The 17,577-nt window shown below is 39.9% G+C and overlaps 1 protein-coding gene across 7 annotated transcripts in view; it reads right to left on the bottom strand.

The window, feature by feature from the left end:
- Positions 1-17,577, bottom strand: part of TCF20 (transcription factor 20) — a 93,072-nt gene that overhangs the window by 48,862 nt on the left and 26,633 nt on the right. For 2 of the 7 annotated variants that reach the window (XM_053942249.1, XM_053942250.1), the window contains one exon: positions 5,990-6,173. The exons of the other annotated variants lie outside the window; for them this stretch is intronic. The gene's annotated coding sequence lies outside the window, so the exon portion shown is untranslated. The remainder of the gene's footprint in view (positions 1-5,989; positions 6,174-17,577) is intronic. 7 annotated transcript variants of the gene reach the window in all.

Below are 17,577 nucleotides of genomic sequence, written 5' to 3'. Positions count from 1 at the left end.
CTGGAGAGACTCCTTCCTTTAAAAGAATGTTAAGACAATGCTCACACTTTTCCAGGAAACAGAACCCCAACTCCTCAGATTGGAGACTTCCTGGAAAACTTGCCTGCATTATGTTTTCATATTTAGCCATGCTTTGTGTTTGCCACGTTCAGCTGAACCCATTTAGAATTAATTTCTAGCTTTGCACTTAAGTTTTGTTCAAGTAGATCACCAAACTCACAAAAAAAACCCAGGCACACAAACGAGATGCAGGCAAGATTTGGCATCCAGTTCTTCTCCCATCTGCCTACCAAGGTTATTTTTTTTACTAACATGTATGTTATCTACAGAAGACTCTATCACTGGAGTCTTTCATCTTCTACTATCTGTGTGTGTAGGCTACAGAACACACAGGCACAAAACCACCCCACAGCACTGCATGTCTCTGCAGCCCCTTTCCTCTAACTCAAAGGCCTCTTTGTGTTGCAGCCTTGGCTCATGCAGATTGATGCACATAATAATATTACTAGAATCAAAAGGGAACTGTCAAATTGTTAATACCTCAAATTCTGTCTCTCTTTTTCTAGGAAATCAACTTTACTGCTGTTTTAATCTTATATCTTAAGTGTCATAAGAGAGATCTGCTGTTCTGCTGAACTTCCACGTTTTTAGCATTTTAAAGACTACATATATCACATGAATAACACTTCTATAAATGCCACACTGTGCCAATCTGTCTAGTTCAGGCTTATTATGGATAAACTCCTCCTTTTTTCTGAATCATTGCTTTTGAGGTTTCATTAGTTTGAAGCTCCAGCCCTATTGGGGTAGGACTAAAATTGGGATACCTAAGGCAAGCTTCTTTCTTTTTTTGTGTGACTTGCTGTTAAGGTGAAAAAAATGAAGGGGGGAGAAAAAAGGAAAAAACATAGAAGAAAGTTATCAAGCTAAAGGTAAGAGAACATCTACTGCAACTGGCAGATGTTAAAAGCAGCTTCTCTAGATAAGCAGTGTGGGGCTCATTGCAATCAGCAACGGTCACATGCCATGGAGACTGCGTGCACGCCCTGGCTACCACGTGCTTTTCATGAAAGCAACAATTCCATCCTCTCACAGGCTCAGTCTCTCACTGAATCTCAGACTCAATTTTTAAACATGACTTTACCAAAGCTTACTTTGCATAGTCTAGACAAGATCTCAGGAAGCCTCTTCTGCATTACATCATACAAAAACTTTTATCTCTGAGTGATATTCATTCTCTGTAATTCTACCAACAGGCTCGAAAACTGCTATGTTTTCAAGCTAATGTATGTTAACAATGCTGGCAAACATTCTTAAGACTTGGTCGCTATTAAAAAAGAGTAATTTTAATTATACAATCAATAGAAACAGCACAAGATGCTGTAAAATGCCATTAAGAACAGAGATACAGTAAAGGTCCATCAAGGCAAAAATTCTTATCCTCCATAATCTCATGCAATCATGTAACATTTATTTAGTCCAGAAGTTATATATGCTAACTCAAAACAGGGAGAACATATTTTTCTGCTTCAATTTATTATATATTTTCAATCTTGGAATCTACCCTGACAAACAAGAAGTTTTCATCAGGACAATACTTGCTTTGAGTATCTCACAAGGAGGCTAACTTGAGTAACATATCCAGTAGAATAGTTCCCTAAAAGAAAAAAGGCATTTCATTAAAAACAGGAGCAAAAAAAGATAGGATGTGCTCCAACGCATTACATCACTGATAACTTAAGACATATAGCACATTTCCTGCCATTAATGTGCTAAAAATACAGAACTATTACAATTACTACTGCAATAACCTTTCTTAATAGTAACAGCCCTGTAAAGTGCTTATATCTAAGTGCTATACCCTGAGCAAAACCACTGAGAATAATCCCCTGGACAAGTCTTGTTAATAAAATACATTCAGATAGATAAGGCCTTCAAAGTCTACCCCCATCCACATGTAAAAAAAGGCTCTATTTTATTATTTTTTTACTAGAAGCCTTTAAAGAAAACATTTTCAGCTGGTATATACTCCCCCTCATGCATGATCTCAAGAGGACAAAGCAGCACCTGCCAACTAGAGACTACAACACAATCATATAAAACTCTGTAATGCCGGTGGTACACATCCATAATGCCATCCCCAGCAGAAGGGACAAAGTCCTGCCTCCAAATAAGTGTTTTGTTAACAGCCACAAATTACACACATTTACAGTACTTTCCAACACACACAATATACAATGTCTTCGTTTATTCAAAGGGAAGGTAAGAGTCTGGCACAGCTTTCACTACTCCAGTGTCACACCTACACTCTTGCTACACGTGCATGCAGCTCCCTCAGTAAAGCTGCATGACTTTAAAGTATTTATAGCCTGTAGCTGTAGAGCCATCTAAGCACATCCATCTAGACACTGCAGACTACGCTCACTAAGCAGTTTCACTTTGCTCCAACACATTCATTTCTCCCCCAACAGCCCAGTAATCAAAATTTGCCTTCAACCTGGCAGGAACAAAGGAAACATATTACAAGCTTGTATGGCTGATAAAAAAAACAGCCTCACTTACAGAATCACTGCACAGAAGTCTTGACTAGAAAGAAGCAATAAGTCCTCTTACCCAAATCTCAGACTTATTTGTGAAACATGTGAAGTTATTTCAAGCATTGTATCAATTTATCTTCTTCATGTGAACTTATTTTTAAGCACAATGCAGATTTTCTATCCTGTCTGATCACGTGAAACAGCCTCACAGGACTTTGTTAACACAGAGGTTCCTCAAAATATGAAGCTACTGCATTGTGATCTTGCTGTGCGCAAGATTATCCAATGCTAGTCAACAGCATGTAAGCATCTTTCAATGCTTCCTGCATGTGTATCAGAGTGCCCCCGACCAGTGCTGATTAACAGAACTCATCAGTACACCCACATAAAAGATTACTCTGTGAGGTGATCTTCTGCAATATACCATGCTAGGCTTTCTTTCACAGCCACATAAATCTTTACAACTCTTTTTGTCCCTATTATCAAAGACTGGACACATAACAGGACAGCTTCCCAGATCTCCCCACGTAACACTGATGCCAACATAGTACTGCATCACTACAGACAGCTCATAACAAGTGAACTAAAAACCAAAATACTGTGCGGACACACCCAATTCTTGACTATAAGCCTATAAAGGAGCAAATGAAACCACCATCAGCTCATTCAGTAGGACATAAGTGAGGTCTTTCCGCTTCGTTAAATTTTCTTTAGATTTGGGTTGACTACAGAGATCCATCTGTGCAGAGAAGTCTCAGGCAGCAGTCAAATGCAATGCATCTTCAGTGCTCTGTCAAAAGCCTCTCACTTCCTAGCATGTTTATCAGGAAAGAAAAAGCAGTTACAGGCAGGCGATGAACAGTAAGACTGTATTTTCCATAGGCCAAAATGTACACGAAGAAGTTGGGAGGGCTATAGAGTGTCCACGGTTTTGATTAAAATAGACTCACTTGCTAAATGCTGTGCAAGTGACAGAGATGTATGTATGTACATTTGCAGCCATTTCTTGCCACAACTCATACAAAATGCAAAAAACCACTATTTTTGTCCTTCTTCATTCTATCTTCTTAAACTAGCAGAGAACACACATAACCAAAACAATCTCAAAAGCCAGAACCTGAGTATGAGCAATTCAGGAATATATTTTGTAAGAAATAATGCCCACGCTCCAAATTCAGCCAGAAATAGAGGTAAAAAGGATTCCCATGTACTGAGTACCATTTCTATTGTCAAGGCCAACTTGCTAACCCTCATCAACCATTTCTGCAGGTACAGAGTTATTACTTGCACACCTGATCAATGGCTGGGAATAGACTGACCTTGGTTCAGTTTTGGAGGAACACTGCTGCTTTTAAGAAAAGGCAAATCAGCCACCTACGCTACAAGAAGATGAATTTAAAGATCAAACTTAAGACTACATTTAACAAAGTAACAGATATAACTTATTTCTTCTACATTTGATGCCTTTTTAAAAGGAGAATAATTAAGACTTGTTTTCAGCATTAGGTTTGCTATAGAAGTAAACCAAGACAGTCAGCCCGTCAAACAGTCACCAGTTTGTCCACACAGTAACATTCACTGCTCACTTCTTTCAGAAAGTCATGTTTCTGATATTATTCACCACCACACTTCTAGAGAAAACTACAGTCAGATCTGGTTCTCACCAAGCCATCACGATATATTCTGTCAAACAAACCTTACTACACCACTCAAACCTGAAACAGGATACAGTTAATTACCACGGAGAGCATCAGACTATGGAAGTAGCTAAACTAAAGTATCTTGTAAAGTGGACAAAAACGAAATTAAACCCAGAATACTGCATTAATGGAAACTGAATTTTATCATTCTAAAAAAGTCACAGCACATCTTAGAAACCACATGTAGTGGTTACACATGCTTAGGTACCTATTAATAACATGTATTAGCAACTTGTCTTGCAAATCATTGGTAATCCTGGTCTTGACAAAAAAAAAACTACACCAAAACTTAATTTTGTCCTTCCTAATAAAAATTTTTATCAAAAAATTCCTCAAATGAGCTACAGCTTGGCCAAGTGTATTGTAACTAGCTTCCATCATCTCACAGACACACTATGCCTTCTTTACCAAAATGTCTGTACAGCTTTTCAGAATGTCAGTATGTATGAGCTTAAATCCAAACAATTAAGGAAATGGTTCTCACAGAATGGGTGAGGAACAGATGAGCGTGGCAGAAGGAGCACAGTGAGCTTTGTCAGTTGAGAGAGGGGAATGCTCTGGAGATTATTGTGCTACATAAAATCTACATTCACATCTTTTTCATATATTTCCTTAAGTGACCACAGAAAAAGCCCAACCACGGTAAGCCTGAGTCAGTGTACCTTCCTGTCTCACAGGGGAGATGTGAGCAGACATATTCAGAGCATTCAACTGCTATAATAAAAGGCATCATGTAAACAAACGACAACAACAAAAAAAAAAGCTCAAATTTTGCATGTGGCTATTACTTGGCTGCTGCTTTCTTCCTTCACATCCAAAATATTTTTGTAAAAAACCATTTGTATAACACCAAATCAGAAATACACAGACTTTATTGCATCTGCAAGTTTTCCTTACTCACTAAGTGAAAAAAAATAAAATGCCATCTCCAGTTTAGCTTTGCACTTTTAGTGTACTGTTAAATACATATTCCTAAACATGAAGGAAGAAGAAATTTGACAAGAACAACTTCTGTTGTAAGCCAGTATTTAAGTTGCAGTACTATGAAAACATGTATTTCTAGAAATATAACAAATAATCAAAGTTCAGCAAAATTTTGGCTGATGGTATGTATCTGATTTTATTATTATGCCATTGGTTCTCAGTCTCAATCAACAGCACAGATGCACTTAAACAGCTTTCAAAAATCTACCAACCTCTTGTTGAAAGTTATCCATCCAAAATTTTAACAGACACTGCTATTTTAATAAGAATCTATGCAAATCAGTCACATTCCATTTTATGTCAAAGATTAAAACAACAATTTTGGACCCACATATAGGTTCAGTCTTCTCTAGCCCAGTTGAAGAGGTCCAGCCTTCTCTATGGTGTTAACACAGCCATTCACAAGCAAGTCAGATCAGGGAACTGACACGGTCAAGAAAATTCTGTGAGGGAGAAAAGCCATTTCTGACCTGACAGATCCATTCACTGTATCATTACACAAACATCTGTACCAGCAAAACAGACACAGCAGGAACTGTTTTAAGTGGTGTGGCTACTGAAGGGCACTTGAAATCAGGAGCTCATATTTAAAAGGCTTTTGGTCTTTACACAGTAGTTGAACTACCCTTCCTAACACCAAAATAAAAATAATACTGAACCCTCAGCTCATTTTTTTTTCCCTCTAAGCTGCAGATCAGCAGATTGCACATCCTAATCCACCTCACTGGTCCTCCAAAAATTTTGGCAATTCATCACTTCATTACATACCTCTTATTGCAAATTGACCCGTGTCCATACCCCCTATGTCTTCAAGCAGTCAAACATGATATCTGCTCTGGCAGAACAGCAAAATCTGAACATCCACTTCAAGAACCACTTCTGATCTGCTCCTCCTCAGACATGCAAGACAGGAAGCTCAGCAGAGGCATCACAGCTCTCACTAAATATTCACCTTTCAGTTACAAAACAATGAAAAAGAGATGTCAATTATTAATTGCAAGAGGAAAACAGTAAAGTGCAAGCAGTGTTGTCAGGTTCTATCTGCCCAAGCTCCCACTTTCTGAGCAGAAATTTATCCAGTATCTAAAACACTCAGAACTACACAGTGGAGGAAATAAAAGCCCACCATCCTAACACATTATTTTTAATTAACTTCTATCATTTTTCATACTAAGCTGTAGCCCCACCCTTGATGACAAGTTGCTAAGATGAATTCTTATAAGGGTCATATTAAATAGTACCTCTAACATGTCTGTCTTTTCTATTCAGCATAGTCTATACAATTAAATATTTTTATTCTTTTTTTACAACGTCTGGTGCAATGAGCCTGTAACTAAGACTCCTGGGAACTCCTCAAGGCAAATGAAGTAAACTGACATAAAATCAGTATCAGTTATGTGCAACTATCATTACAATAGAGGCTATGCATTGTACACAAGAATTATATCCATTGATTAGGTAAAACCATTGTTGAAGATAATACCACCTATTTACATTATATGCAGTAACATTAAAATAGAAAAAGGTAGAAATAGAACCTTGATCCATCTAAACTAACAAATGAAAGAATTACTGTTCAATTGCAGAAAAGCTGTACTCAAATTTACATCTTCCAATCATCTTATTGATAGTTTTTGTTCCTTTAAGGTAAGACAAAAAATTTAGCTTTAACACTTTCAATTTTCACTAGCCAAGGTTATCATTCTTCCTATTAATTCAGCACTTCATATCCCTAAACCAATGCAGATTTAAGAGGAAATTGAGTGTAGAAGGTCTGCAAATACTACTGCTATGGCACACTTTAAAAGAAAATACAGTCAAAGCCAAGTCAAGTTTAATGATAAAAAAAAATGGAGAGAAACCTTATTTTTCCCAAACATAAGAACTGTTTGAACTTGTCAAAAAAAAAAAAAAAATTCAAAGCATTTGTAAGATTTTCACACTAGAAGAACAAGAACTTTCTCTGCCTAACATTTCTCCTTGTCTCCTACAACCTATGTCCTCTAAACTCTTTGTTCATTTCTCCATACTTTAGATTCCACAGCATCTGCCTCATGTTGAAGCCACAAACTGAAGCAGACACATTCTTACAGTAAGCTTTGTCTTCTTTTGTCTTCTGAGACTAACAGGGAGTGACTAAGACTACAGCCACACTTACTTGGAGACAGGAGAAACAGTTTAGATTAATACAAAATAACTTTATACATTTAAATAATTCAACAAAGAGACTACTTCAGAGGTAGGACAATTTTAAGGAGGACCTCCCCCTTCCTCTATCTACCCATCCCCACCCCTGCAGGCTTTCTTTGAAATTTTCAGATTGGACCAGTTTCTTGAACCACCTCATTATGCATCCCCACTGTAGCTCCACTGGCATAACCAACAGACAGATGAGAAGAGAGAGAAGGCAGCACAAAGCAATGTTGGAGCAAACAGCTCAGAACTCACTCCTGAGGTTTATACTTAGCCTTGGCCTAAAGCACTTAAATTGGTTCAACTCTCACCAGCTCCCCCACTGAGTCAAAACCTTTCAGATGCAATCTTTCTATGTCAACTTTATGCATAAAAAAGCGATTAAACTCCTAACACACCTCAGTTAGATGTCTGAAAAATCTAGGTTTTAAACTCAAGCCACTGTAAGCAACAAACTGCACACTTCCAAGTTTTGTTGCCAAAGGTAGGGAATGTCAACAGCAGTCAGACCACACCACAGTTACAAAATTAACTCTAATGAGCATAAGCAGTTCAGAGAAATTAACAACCTACAATTAGAGATCTTCTCACAACCAGGTTTTAAAGCTTTCTCCTTTCCCAGAGGATTTCTGTATCACCACAGTGATAGCATCAGGAGTGTTTGAAGCTGGAAAGCCGATGGACAAAGCTTCCACTGCATGTATTCCATGTCATATCCTAGAGGATATACTCTTAAGGAAGTCAGCAGTTGAAAGGAGAGAGAAGGGATGAATCCAAAACCAGAGCAGAAAAAAAGCCTCTGTAAATACTGGTTAGTGGAGGATCACAAAGATACTGCAGTCAGAGCATAATTTTTGGAAATGCTAGAGTTAACATTTGAAAGTAAGAGGGAGTTTAGATGGTTCACTACTCTCAGAATCAGTCCCATCATTCTCTTAAGTTCTCACACTCCTGCAGTCATTCATCTTTTACACTAGGGAGGAGAGAAAAAACAAAACCAGAAGACACCACCATTTCTGTCTCCACCTATCTCCTCTCACGAGGAGGCTAAATAAAGAGGTACAATTAACATAAACCATACACGATGGATAACCTATAACCATTTCACAATGCTAAGGTAGTCCTAGCGCTCTGGTACAAGAAAAGAAGGACTAGATCGCTTTTCACCCCTGCTCTAAAACATCCCAACATTCTGTGAAAAAATGAAGTTTGCTACCTTGTTTCAGCTAGAAAAATGGCAACTAAATGACTTTCACCTTGAGAATTGCTCCTGATTTAATTCTTCAAGTCCTGTTAACCAACTGACCAAAAGGACCTTACTCCTTAGCTTAACCCAGAAAGGCAACGCACACATAGAGCCAAAATTCCATGAGTAAACACAGACCAACAAAGTCTTTATAAACATTACAGTTCTGTGGATAAGCAAAGAAGTTTATTTCCTAAATCCTCCTCCTCCCTTCCACTTTCAGGAACTCCCTAATGCTGTTTCTCATTGAGGTAAGAGATGTACTTTTGCTGGTGAGTTTGACCCAGGTTTACGGAAGTTTTCTTTTTCCACCAGCTTTAACAGGGTTTTGACTATGCTGCAGAGTATACATATAATTAACCTCTTCTCCTCTCCTTGCTATTTTCAGCAGCTCTATTATATATACACTCCCCTTTGGTTTTCCATGAATTCTCCATTTCAAACATAAAACAAGCTGCAGTCATGCAAGGCAAAAAGACAAGGAAACAAACAAAATGAACACATGACAAGTCAAATTTCTATATCCTAACTGCAGGATACTACCATCATTGAAATAAAAATGTACTCAACCAAGCTATTCACAAGCAAGAACACAGCTTGTGTCTTTGTGTCTTTGTCTCTGATAATCAGAATACGAGAGATACCTAATATAGAAAAGGTGAAAGACACCAAATGTAGAAAAGTACACAGAGCAAAAGGAAAAAAGGCCAGAATGCAAGAATCCCTTCTCTCCAAAGTAAGTATGATATTAGTTGAAGTCGGAACTGTAAAGGTGCAGAATACCACACTGCAATGGACCCCCAATTCATCACCAAGACCAGTCCCCTACCATAGCTGCTAAACAAACAATTCTGCAGCAGAGTTCTCTTTATGCACTCTCAGAGTAACATGGGATGAGATGTTTTTCATTAAAATGCAGTGATTTAGATGGAAGGGAGATAAGAACAGCACAGTTCAGTTTTCTCATGCAAAATAAAAAGTGTCACTTTGGAGCAATTCTCAGTTATGCTCCTGCTATTTCCGCTCTCCAATGCTACAGAAAAGAATCTGCCACTCACTCAGCAATGCCCTGCAATACAAAGACAATCTGCTACCTCCTTCTGTAACAATTTTGCCCAACTCATTTAATTTACTGCCTTCTGAGTATCTATTATTATTATACTTATCAAGACCTAGCTAAAAGACCAATTTTATGTAGCAATACACACAAGGTATGATCAGGATCAAGAATATCAGAAAATTAGATGTACACATTTCATGCTAAAATGCTGGAGAAGGGAGATAAGAAAACCCCCCCCCATCTCCACATATGAAGTGAAATAAAGTAAACTTATAATGGGCAAACCAACTTACACAACATGACAGAACACTGTTGAATTCATTCTTTTTCCCCTGAATGCAAGATGAGAAACAAAAGGGAAAGACATGGTTTATAGTATCATGGAATCTACTAGCTTGTAAAAGACCTTTAAGATTATCAAATCCAATGCCTCTTATAGAACTGACAAAGCCACCACATCTACACAGCTTTTTAAATACCTGCAGGGATGATGACTCCATCGCTTTGCTGGAGAACCTGTTCAAATGTTTGACTTCTTCAGATAAAATATATTTCTTAATATTGAATCTAAACCTCTCCCGGCACAACTTGAGGCCATCTCCTCCTGTCCTGTTGCTTATTACTCAGGAGAAGAGACTGAATATACCTGGCTACAGCCTCCTTTCAGGTAGTGTAGAGAGTGATAAGGTCTTCCCTGAGTTTCCTTTTCTCCAGGTTAAACAATCCCAGCTTCCTCAGCTGCTTCTCCTAAGATTTGTGCTCCAGACCCTTCACCAGCTCCATTGCCCTTCTCTGGATGCGCTGCAGTGCCTCACTGTCCTTCTTGTAGTGAGGGGCTCAAAGCTGGACACAGGATTCAAGGTGCCTCACAAGTGTACAGGGGCTGGCCACACTGTATCTGATAGGAGCCGTATTGCCACTGGCCTTTTTGGCCACCTGGGCACACACACTGGCTCGTGCTCAACTGCTGTCAATCCACTGGGCCACTTTCCAGCCACTCCACCCCCAGTCTCCACCACTGCATGGTGCTGTTGCGACCCAAGTGCAGGACCTGGCACTTGGCCTTGTTGAACCTCATACCACTGGCCTTGGTCCACCAACCCAGTCTGACCAGATCCCTCTGCAGAGCTTTCCTGTGCTCCACCAGATCAACACTCCTGTGTACAGCTTGGTGTCATCTGCAAACTGCCTCAGGGTGCACTCAATTCCCTCACCCAGATCATCAGTAAAGACATTAAACAGGAATGTCTCCAGCACAGAGCCCTGGGGAACACAACTCGTGATCAGTGGGATACAACTCCAGTCCTCACCACTTTGAGACTGGCCATTCAACCAGCTCTCACCCAGCAAACAGGGCACCCCTGCAGCCCAGGAGCAGACAGTTTGTCCAGAAGAATTCCAGGGAAACACTATCAAAAGCTTCACTAAGGTCCAGCTAGGCAACATCCACAGCCTTGCCTTAATTCACTAAACAGGTTACCTTGTTGCACAAGGGGATCGGGTTGATCAAGTAGGACTTGACTTTACTAAACATGGGCTCACTAGACCTGGTTGAACCATACGTGCCACATGGTGGCACTTAAGGTCTGTTCCATGACATTCCTTGGTACAGAGGTCAGACCTGTAGACCCCTAGATCCTCCTTCCAGTCCTTACTGTAGATGGCCACCAGGTTTGCCAACTTCTAATCACCTGAGACCTCCCCAGGTAGCTGGGACTGCTGATGGAAAGCAGCTCAGGGAACACTTCTGCCAAGTCCATCAGTACCCATAAGTGGTGTAGCAGGATCACTGACCATTTTATCTTGGATTACAGGAGCTTCTTTCTTCTCCTCATCATTGTCTTCCAGCTCTGGGGACTGGATGCCCAGGGAGCAACTGGTCTTATTATTACATACTGAGGCAAAAAAAGCACCTCAGTCATTTCCCCATTCGTTGTCACTTTGTTTCCCCGTACATCCAATAAAGGACTCTCTTTGGCCCTCCTTCTGTTGCTAATGTATGTTATAGAAACATTTTTATTGTCTTTCATGGTAGCAGCCAGACTATGTTCTAGTTAGGTTTTAGACTTCTAATTTTCTTTCTGTGTAACCTCACAACATCCTTTTAATCATCCTGAATTTAACGCCCTTTGGTTCAAAGGTCGTCTCTTTTTTAATTTCCCCAAGTTCCAGCCAAAGCTCTCTGTTCAGACAGACCAGTCTTCCCTGCTGGCTTATCTTTCAGCACATGGTGACAGCCTGCTCCTGCACTTTTAAGATTTCCTTCTTGAAGAAGTCCAACCTTCCTCTGCCCTTCAGGAATGCCTTCCAAGGGGCTCTGTCAACTAGACTCCTGAACAGGCCAGGCCTTCCCTGCTTTCTGGAAGTCTGACATGGAAGCTCTGCTGATTCTCCTCCTTACTTCCCCAAGAATTGAAAACTATCCTTGCATGATCACTCTGCCCAGGATGTTCTCTGACCGTCACATCACCCAACAGTCCTTCTCTGTTCACAAACCACATGCCCAGCAGGTGCCTTCCCTAGTTTTCAACCTCATCATTTGTGTCAGGGGACACACTCTCCAGGAACCTCCCAGACTGTTTCTGCCCTGATGTTTTGTATTTCCAGCAGAAAACATAATGCTAATCACACAGCATTCCCTACATTTATCATATAACCATTTATGTTAATTTAAAAAAAATCACATATAGCATTGCCACTATTCCAGAACTCATAGAAATCACTGTTAAACAAATCAAATCCCAGGGAAATTCAAGTGTATCCAGTCATATGACCAAAGGTAACAGCAAACTGCAGATATCTAATTGAAGGCTGATTAACAACATTTCATTATGGTGTACAAAGGTTTATGCCTATTCTGGCAAGTATGACAGCACGTATTTTTCTTTCAGCTATTAAGTTTTAGGTATGGTTTTTCCCAGTCATTAGTGATGCTGTACATGGACACAAGCCATTCAGTCAGCTCTGCTAATACCAAGTCTTCAGATCAGTTAAAAGCTATTACAAAGACACTTTGCAGCATCTAATTTTACAAGGAAAGTGATATGAACAATACTTCCAATAAACTGTACTAAAGCTTCCAGCATAGCAGCTCCCTATACAATTTCTAGCTAAGTACTGAGCTCTTATCAGAGCTCATCAGAGAGTTCTGTTTAGGATTTGCAATTTACTAGCAATTAGATTATTGAGTTCATACTAGTAAAATACTACAAAATAAGTCATCATATTCCAGTACAGAATAGGCAATGAATTTCATACACAGTTATTGGTATGAACGCAGGCATGCTGGGTGCTTGTAATGAAGAGGTAAGGGGAAAGAAAATAATTTTCCTAGTTTTTTTGTATTCATTGCATCACAATTCAGGCAAGAAATAACGGCCTTCCCAAACACAAAACAGGTCAAATCTCAAGGGACTCAAGCCAGGGCTCCCTGAAAAAGAACCTGGTAACACTTTTTCCCCTCTTCCAATATCACCACAGGTTACAAAGACTGTGCTAAAAGAGAAATACAAAAAGCACTGGAAAAAACACAAGCTTATTCACTGTCACCAGGCTGAGTTGACAAGAGGATGCTTGCACTTTTGGCTACCACTGCTTAGCTCCATTTTTGAGGAATCACTGGTAAGAGGCAAGAAGAAACAGGAGTCTTACTGCAAGATCACTGCTCTGTTGTAACCAAAACTGGAGGTTTGACTGTTTGTGCTGTTGTTCGTGAAGGCAGCAAGAAGTTCAAGACTTGGTAAAATGCAATGATACTTTTTTTTTTGTCTTAAAAGGCAAACAGGCAGCAAAGCACAGAACATCCAGAGCAGATCTTATCCTCCAACAGGGCCAAACAGAATCCACTGCTGACTACATGTCAGTCTTGATTTTTGAGTCTTTGGGTCTTGCTTCTAATTATTGTCCTTTCCTGTTCTTAAAATGAAAGGAAACTCATGTACATGCATAATAAAGAACGTAACATGCTTTGCCAAGTGACTCCAAACAAATCAATAAATATCTTAGTGGTAAGCACCAGTGGAAAGGCTCAGCTGAAGCAATCAAGGAGTGGTGCAGCCAGACAGCAGTGTGATACAGATGCACCAGTAGTGCTGTACATGGCTGAAGACATCTTCAATTTTCCCAGTTCAGTCAAGACTTAAGTCTAGTCAAGAACCATCAGGAATGGGACCTGAGCAATAAGAATAACTGAACCACTTGGTGGTTTTTTTTTCTTTTTGTAAGTAAGAAAGGTTTGACAGGAGGAGAATTGTACATCAGGATCCCACTACAGGAATAGCCTCTCCTGCATGATTTTAGAGAAGTATACACCTCTGCTCACACTATGTTTGTGTTCTCTTTCAGTAACACTAAATGCTTTTCTACGATAAAGAAAATTCTACACAGTATATCAACACTATGAGAAATGGGTATAAACACTTAAGACTGCCTTTATTTTTGATTTTAGAAGTCCAAAAGCTAAACCAGAAATTGTTATTTTGAAAGAGATTTCACCAAAAGCAGTCAATAAAAACCATATTTTGCTATCAAACTGCAGTTTTAATTTCTTGAATGGGAAGAGTTGGTTGGTCTCAGTCCAGTCTCCACCAACAAAGCAGTTAGTTGGCTCTTCAGAAACTGCCATCCATAACCTTCCCCATTTCAGAGGCCAACCATGGGATTAAGTAACAGAGATTCTCACACAGCCAGTTAAGGTACACTCTGAAGTCTGAGAAGCCAGCACTGCCAAAAGCGTTACTAAATCTTTGTAACTTATAAGAATTCAGGTTCCCAAAACGTGAGTGTAATACCTTTCATAAGTATAAAACATAACTGAACAAGGTATGAAAAAATAAACACATGCTTTAATTAAAAAGCTATCCCACTCAAATGAAGATCTGGCATGCCCTGTGTCAAAAGGCAAGATATGCATAAGCCAGCTATAAACTCTTAAATATCCTTATCTCAAATTATAGAGAAGCCAAGGAAGCAGCATGAAATTATTCAAGTTTATTACATATTATGCCCTCACTCCAGATAGCAGCACGCCAAGCTGGTAGAATAGCAACAGGACATGTGCACTGCAACTCTTACAAGGGCACCCCTCCAAGAGCAGCATTATTGCCATTTCGCTGTGCCCATTGGGTGGGTGAGTTAAACGTGACCTAAAGAGGGATAAAAGGGGTGTGCAATTATTTTCTTTTTAACATTATGCTAAGAGACCAAAAAGGTTGTCTTTGCACACATTTTCACAACAGGAAGTGGGAGAGGGGAAAAAAAAACCTCAAAAATCCTACACATTTCACTCTTTCTCCGACAAACTTTATACATGTATCAATCTCAGACAGAACCATTAAGAATGTTTTTACTTACACTCCGACTACTTTAAAATGTAGCGAGCAGGTTGGTAACAGCCTATTATTTCTTCAGCTGAAGATTAAGGAAGCTTCTGACATTAAAAAGGGGTCTCCTTTACAACTAATACACAAATAAGTTTTCTTTCATTTAAATAACCTTCACTTCTTATTTATGCATCATACAAACAGATTTACTCCTGTAACAAAAATTCACTTAAGGATATTTTTATGTAGCATTAGTAACAAAGAAAAGAAACAACAACAAAACTAAAATTCCTGATCTCCTGTCAAAGTCACAAATGATGAAGCTGCCCCTACTTTGATGAAGCTTTCGTATAGGGAACCATGCTTAACCTGCTCCAGGCTGCAAAGGTATATGATAGTACACATTTCAGCAAAAATCCATGTTTCATCAAGCCCAAAACCTCTGAAAACTGATTTCTAGGTCAAAATACACACAATTCTACCAGAAAGGATGCTAACAGACTTAAAGCCATGTAGTCTGAAGAATACCAAACCAGTAAAAAAAGTCCAAGAATTTCCCCCAGACATTTAAACCTAACAATACAAAGCCCAAAAGCTATCCCAAAATGACAAGATTTAAAAGAGTACAACGGAAAAGTAGTATTTTTTATATAAAAAGTGTTGTCACACCTTCACTCAAATGGCATAGTAACTTGCTTGTTAATTTAACCAGAATACACAATACGCATTTCATACAACAGCAATTTACAGAAATAAGGAATGACTATCCTCCTCTCCTTGTAGCATTAACAAAGTTTAGGCAACAGATGACTGAGTGAATAAATCTTTTTCCTTTTCTTAATAGTAATTCTCTCCGCAGTATACTAATGCAGCTGCCTTTTTAAATGCCAGTGGAATCTAATATTAAGATTAAATAATACAGCTTCAAACAACTCAAAGTGAAATAACACAGAATCCTATTTAAAGATATGGATTTAAAGAAAAACAAACAAAAACCCAATCAGAAACATTTCAGGCAAATTAAAACACAAATAGCAGTCCTAAAAATTGTTTATCACATACACTTAACCAAATGCACTTGGTTAGGCTACATAATACCCATCAATAAGCCTCAAAAAACAAGGTAATCTGAGAAAAGAAGTCTAGAAAATGTGTAAAAGAAATCAGCTCTTCTTGAATTGAGTTCAGCCAACATGCTACAAACCTAATCCAGAAGCTGCTGCATCTCCATCATCCAGTCACTTCATTGTTCTATAAAATCTGAGTAGAGGTGATCCAACTGCTCCATGCACATCTATTGGTCAGGAAGCATGCTAAAAATCATACTCTCTAAAGAATTACCCATGCACGCAGCAACAGATGGCAACAAGCGACACAGACATGAATAGCTTTCAAAATGCTAACCTAAACACAGAAAGCTCTGAAACTCAATCCCCCCACAGGTGTACCTCTTACTTTTCTTTTGTTTTCAAAGGAAGACTTAAGAAACACGGAATGGCACAGAAAGCAATGCTGCAATTTAATCAAACTACCCGCCCTTTTAATGAAGGAAAAGGCAGTATACACAAGAAATCAAGGATTCTGGTGGAGCCAAATCTACTCATAGAGACTTGTTGATTCAAAAACAAACGTGCTCTTATTTTCAGGTTAGTAACAGAGCCCCAGTACCATTAGGCAGCTCTGATACATAGGCTAGAACACTTATGTTACATAACTTTCTCTTACTCCTTCCCTCAAGGCAGGAAAAATAACTTCCAACTGCAACCCTAAACACAACTTCCAGCAAGGTAAGCACCATTAAGAAAAGACAAGCTGGTCTTCACAGCAGCCCGAACGCATTATATCCTGATCATCTCTGCAGATAAGCAACAGCTACGCTGAACCTCCAAAAAGCAGAGGCACTACAAACCTCGAGCATTCCCAACACAGCCTGTCTACCGACTACAATCCGAGCACTGTGCATCCATCATCTCCAACAGTTTTAATCATTTATCTCTTCAACGAAAACACCAAATCCCACAAAAACTTCACAATTCTTATAAAAAAACATTCTTCCCGGACAGGAAAACAGGTGGGCACCCCACCAGGTAGCACGAGGGCGTCTTCGAACAAACGTAAACAAACATTTTTTTCTTTAAAGGAAAAAAAAATTTAAAAAAGGGGGGGAGGGGGAAGGAGAAGGTTAAACTTCCCAGGAGCCCTTTCACAAGCCCCCTCGTACCCAGCGCTCGCCCTCCAACTCACGGATGAGACCCTCACATCCCCTCCCACACACCCAGGCGACCTCGGCTTCCCCCGCCAGGAGCTCGCACTCCCTCCCCAGGCCTCCCACACACACCGACACAGCCCGGGCGAGCACGGCCTCCCCTTACCTGAGACCCCCCCCCCCCCGCCGCCGTGCCCGGCGCCCTCCGCCGCGGCGGGCGGGGCGGGCGGGGCGGGGGCGGCTCAGCAGCCGGGGCGGCAGGGCCGGGGGGCGGGCGGGGGCGCGGGGGCGTCCGGTTCCATCCTCCTCCCCTCACTCACACCTCACACA

The sequence above is a fragment of the Vidua chalybeata genome, chromosome 5 (genome assembly GCF_026979565.1).
Source record: "Vidua chalybeata isolate OUT-0048 chromosome 5, bVidCha1 merged haplotype, whole genome shotgun sequence".
In the NCBI taxonomy this organism is placed as follows: domain Eukaryota; kingdom Metazoa; phylum Chordata; class Aves; order Passeriformes; family Viduidae; genus Vidua; species Vidua chalybeata.
This window is presented reverse-complemented; position numbering and strand designations above follow the sequence as displayed.